The sequence below is a fragment of the Vigna angularis genome, chromosome 7 (genome assembly GCF_016808095.1).
Source record: "Vigna angularis cultivar LongXiaoDou No.4 chromosome 7, ASM1680809v1, whole genome shotgun sequence".
Lineage (NCBI taxonomy): Eukaryota > Viridiplantae > Streptophyta > Magnoliopsida > Fabales > Fabaceae > Vigna > Vigna angularis.
In genome coordinates, this window is record NC_068976.1 from 1,688,347 (window position 1) to 1,694,346 (window position 6,000).

Genomic DNA, 6,000 nt, shown 5'->3' on the forward strand with positions numbered 1-6,000 from the left:
CTTAAGCCGGATTTCAACCCACTTCTTCTTTTCACGCCCTAGGTTTCACCCAAGCCTCTTCTATCAAATTTTCCTCACTTTAGCCTCCCTAAAAACCTCTCCCAAGTCCTCTCTTCACTTTCCCCTTCACTTTTCCACTAAAAACCCTACTTCTCACTTGCTTTGCACTTTCCAATCATCAAAGTTTGGGGTTTTTTATTGTGTGGCTGCTAGGGTTCATATTTGTGCACTCTATTTGAGCTTCAATCTCTGTATCTGTGTCCTCAACCAAGTAAGTTCTTGTTATGTTATGAATTGAGCATTTTAAAGGTTAATTCTTGAAGAATGTTGATGAGAAAGTTTGATTTTTTTATGCTTTATACTGTCTATGCTTGATTTCCCACTGTATGGACCGATTAAATTGTGCAAATTTTGGTCTGAACTGGGTTGAAATTGATTTGCAAAAGGAAAGAAACAGCAAGGTTACGCTTGGCTGCACCGCGCGCCGCTTAAGCGCCCTTTGAGGGGCACCCAAGCGGCAAGCGACAGTGATAGATTTTGTGTATTTTCTGGTTGTTCTGTTTCTGGCTGATCGGTTCTGTGAAGGTGATGTTGAGGGCTCTCTATTTTGCCCTCTTTCTGAATAATAAGAGTTTGTGATTTTTGGGTACTAATGCTTGATGATTTCTAGGATTGTTTTTGTGAATCTTTATGTGCAGGAATGATATCTTCTTCAGGCAAAAGGATTAAGACCCTTGGTACCAAAGAAAAGGGAACAAAGAGGAAGGAGAAGAAACAATTCTACTAAAACAAGTTCAGAACTCCTTTTCATGAGAGGTACTTCCCAGCTGTAGAGGGAAGGAGATTGGTAATGGAAAGGAAGGTGACCAACATACCTTCTTTGGCTCCTCAGTTTGAAAGGGAGCTGAACAACAGAGACTAGGGCCACCTTGCAACCTACCCCTCTCCCGCCAATGTAGACTTTGTCAAAGAGTTCTACACAAATGCAAAAGCATTGGGAGGAGAGGATGAGACGTACTTTAGCTACGTAAGAGGTAAGAAGGTTGCCTTTGATGCGGACACTATTGACTCTTTTCTTGGTGTAGAGTGGGAAGGGGAGCAATGTCAATTTGCCACGTCCATGCTGGAAGGAGTTGACTATGAGGACGTGGAGCGGACCTTATGTGTGCCTAGAGGGCACTTTCAGAGGAATAGGTCTAGGGCACCCATTCACATCACTAGACCCCATCTGATGCCTCTAGCAAAGTATTGGATGACATTTTCTCATGCCAACATTCAGCCATGCTCCCATGTATCGGACATCATTGTCTAGAGGTCCATCTTCCTCTACTGTGTTCTTAGGGGCCTCAACATTAATATTGGGCAGGTTATAGCCAATGAGATTCAAAGTTGTGCCTGGGACATCCCTCCTTAGTCACCCATCTTTGTGAGGCTGCTGGTATTGATGTTTCTAGCCCACCACCAGAGCGTCCAAGAAAGGAGTTGGACGCAGCTTACTTTACTCACTATTGTGCAGTGGATGAGCCAGGCCAGCCAGCACCACCACTACAGCAGCCCAGGACACACATGAGAGCACCACCACCAGCCGAGGAGTCAGTCCATGATGCCGCTCCTTTTCAGATGCGGGACATGTATTATTCTTTGCTTGATTCTAGACTGGCTGCCGTATACAGGGCGAGCAGGCGTTGTTGAGGACACTGACGTCCACATTCCCTAAGAGACAATTCATGTCTTAGGATGACTTTGCAGCCTAAGTGGCATGACCCGCTGAACCAACACAAGAGGGTGGTAGAGCTGAAGCAGCTGAAGCTTCAGCCATGGATGAGGATGCTGAGGATGAGGATGATGATGTTAAGGAGGATGAGGACTCTGATGATGAATGTGGAGTTGTACTGAGCATCTACTGATGGATGCCACCTCTTTTATAGACCAGGATTTCTTTTATTTTTCTGTTTTTATTTCGTTAATTGTTAGACTTTATTTTGTTTCTGTTTTTATTATTTTTTTTCCTTTTAATTATTTGTTTTGTTATTGTACTCTGCTTGGATAAATTACACTGCTTTGGTTTAACTATTATGTTTTATGATAAGTACTACTTTGTGATGCTCTGGTGTGTTGATTGATGTTGAGATGATGCATGATTTGCTAATATACAGGTGATGACTCATAGTGTATGAAACAAGTGCTTGAGGTAAAATGTGATTGAGATACTGAGCAGGGTGTTTTTCTGAATTCTGGGACTTGAGAGTCTACCTGTGTGAGTTTTGGGCTTCAGAGTTTTTGTGAATAATTGCTATTGCTTTGGAAGCATGAATGATTTTGCTTAAATTTTCTGTGATTGAACTACTTGCTTATAGTTTTCATATGTCAAGGCCATCTTTTGTTATCCCTTATTTTCTTAGCCTCCACATGATTTTTGTACACTGAAAAGAAAACAATTTGTTTTAACCTTTGAACCTTGAGCCTTTTGCATGTTTTGAAAACCCTTTGTGAAAATCTCTACCTTGAGTTATGTTGAGAACATTTGTGAGGTATTGACAAAGATTCAAGTTTGGGGTTGCTGGAAAGATTGAAAAAAGGAAAAGAAAAAGCATTGAGCTAAGCAGTGAATACATGAAAAGAAAAGCAAAAGAAAAGAAAAGCTCAATGCAATAGAAAGTTGGGAAAAAGAAAGAGAGTTTGGGCTTGAATGATGATATCATAAATGTCTCTCTTAACTCAAGGATTTTGCTGACCAGAAAAACCAATTCCCTTCTTAGTCGAGCCAAGTTACAAGCCATGAAAAACCCTTATGATGACAACTTGCTTGTGAATATGTTTGATTGCGGTTAAATGAAAAGCAAAATTAATTTATGTAACATTGTGATAGCAGAGTGAAAAGAACACCAACACCTCACTATACACTTGTGAGTTGAGTGATATACTTTTGATTGCATGAGTTACACACTTTTGAATGCATGAGTGAAACACTTTGCATGGTGAGGAGTAGTTCTTGGAATTTTTGATTGCATCTTTGATTGGTTGATTGATCACTCTTAAGGATAGCATCTGTTGAAGTATATGAGCATCACATTGATTTTGATTGAATTAAGGCATTTGCACATCTTGACTAATTTTTGTATGTTGAGTTGATAAAAGTGATTGCTTGTCTGAAAGAAAAAGTTTTTGAAAAAGGTTGAGTCATTGTAGTGATTATTCTGAAAAGCTGAGTTACAATATGTTTTGCTTGTCCTCAAAGTTCTAAGTTTGGGGTTGTGATAACGGTTGAAAATACCGTTATCTGTGATGTAATTTTGATACTAAATACACCCTTTTCTGCTTAGAAACATGCTCGGAATCATGTTTTTATGTTAAGTTGTGTGAATAAGAGATTTGAGGTTGAATTTAATGATTTTATGACTAATTCCCCTTGTTTTGATAGAAAATGAGATAATATGGAAAGTAGGGATGAAGTGCCATGGAGATGGAGCCCAGAAAGGCTTGGAAAAGCACTAGAAGGGAGGAGTGCTCGAAGCTTGGGCGCCCTTTTTGGAGGCTTGAGCGCAGAAGAGTGTCGCTCACCGCTCGGGCGCCCCTTTTTGGGCGCTTGAGCGTCGGATGCACGAAGTTGGGCCGTTATGTCTGAGGCTTGGGCGCAGAAGGCCACCGTTCACTGCCCGGGCGCCCCTTTTGGGGCACTTGAGCGTCGAAAGCTCGAAGCTTGGGCATCTTCTAAAAGGCTTGAGCGTGGAAAACCACTTCTCGTCACCCGGGCGCCCTAAGTAGGGCGCTTGAGCGCCACTGACTCGGGCCTAGGCTTTGTTTCTGTTCTGTTATCGCTCTATTTAAAGGAGCCAAACGTCCTAGGTTTTTTATCTCTGGCTAGAGCAGCACAACAGCACACTCTTCCACTCTCTAAAGGCGGATTTGGTTGCGAAAGCTTCCATCCTCTACTTTTAGGGTTTTTCTATCTCATGCTTTTCCATTATTCATCTAGTTTCATCATGTCTATGATGAACTAAACTCTACTTGTTGTTGGGGGATGATGTAACCTTGTGAACTCTCATGTATTTGAATAGATTCTTAATAACACGTGCTTTTTCATTAATTGTTAGAGTAATTCATCTGTGCTTATTACATGCCTTATTTAACTCATTCATCGCATGATTTATGAATTGCATGAGTGTGAGGAGGTTCTTTAGAATTTAGGTTCTTGTTGAATTCATATTCGCCGAGGGTATGAGTCTTGGTCGTCTTTATGCTCTTGATCTTCATATTTAATTACTAGGAATGTTAGGAATTGCATGAACTGGTGACTAAGGACAGGCTTATTCGACGAGGGATCGGGTTTAGGTGATTTAGTGAGTGAAGTTAACATTAATGCATAAAGAAGAATTCTTACATACATGAGAGGGAACTTGGTGAAATCTAACCCCAACAACATACACATCTCATATTAAATAACATCTGTTTATCACTGTGCTCTTTTGCTTTTGATCAAACTGCATTCATATTTAATTTTCTGTCTTTGCATCTTAAACCAATGATCTCGTTTTATTTAAGTCTTAATTAATCGAGTTATCACACAACTGTCTAGTACCGATAGTCTTCTGGGATACGATATTTCGTCTTACCATTTTATATTACTTGTGCGATTTTGTACAATTGCTAATCCATCAACAAGCATTTAATAATTTATACAAATTTGCATTGGTTACTAATGAGCAGGTGATGAGAGCATATTTATGCTGTCGTTTAGCCTTTAATATTGGATTCTTAATTGGTACTTTTACTTTAATAGAATATTTTAATTAATATGTCTTATAACTGGGTTTATTTAGCATGAGATATAAAAACATGTTAAAAATAGCTTTTTAGTTGCATAATTGTTTTTTTGATATTTTGATGTGTGTTAGTGCAGCTACAACTAAGTTGAGCTCATTGAGGTATGGAAATAAATTTGTTAAAGTTTCATGACACCTTAAAGATAAATCCAAGAATAGAAAATAATAAAGACCACAAGAAGTTAATCCAAACATAACATGAAAAAATGAAGAAATTTGGCTAAGCTAAAAATAGGGAACAACCATCAAAAATTGGATTTTGCAGTTTGCTCTATTTTTTCTACTAAAGGGCTTTGATAATTGATAAATTTTTATGATTAATTATAATTTGGGGAAAATATATCTTAAGATATTTGATTTGATATTATTAAATTATTACCTTATTGAACTATATCAATAAATATCAAAAGATAATATTTGTCAAATCGTTTTTAATCTAGAAAATATCTTCTCAAATATTTTTAGATCTCCACAAAAATCAAATATGTCTTAGACATATTGGATTATTTAGAAGATAATTGGAGGAGATTACATTATCATTAAGAAGATTACAACAACAGAAAAGCCTGAAACAAAGCTCAATCCAATTTCTATATAAAGAGACTTAGGGAAACACATTAGGAGAGCATATGAACCTTTTGGGGGTTCAAATTTCATCCTCTTTCTCTTCTCTCATGTTCTCCACCCTCTCTTCTTCTATTTTCATGTTATTTCAACATTCAATGTGTTGAAAATAGAATGGCTTAATTTCTCACACCAAGGGGGGTGAATTGGTGAAGTATAAAAATAATGTTTTCTTTAAATCTTTTTCGCAAAGTGGATGCCTTTAAAAGCTTTCTTGAAACGCAAGGAAAAAGATTTGTTTATGCAGCGGAAATATAATCGATTAAGTACAGTAAGAAATCGACTAAATAAAAGAGTGTAGGGATAGAAAGATCAAACGCTGAGTTTTTATACTGGTTCGGCCAAGCCTACATCTAGTGTCCTTCCAACCACAAGAAGCCAATGCACTATAATGATCAAGGTTTTTATAACAAGGTTTTTATAGCAACCTCACGTCAAAAATATAAAACACCTCTTTAACCCTCTAATCAAAATATAGGCATATACAAAACAAACTAGCAGCAAAAATCCCCTCTCCTGCAGTCTACATACTGGTTCGGCCAAGCCTACATCC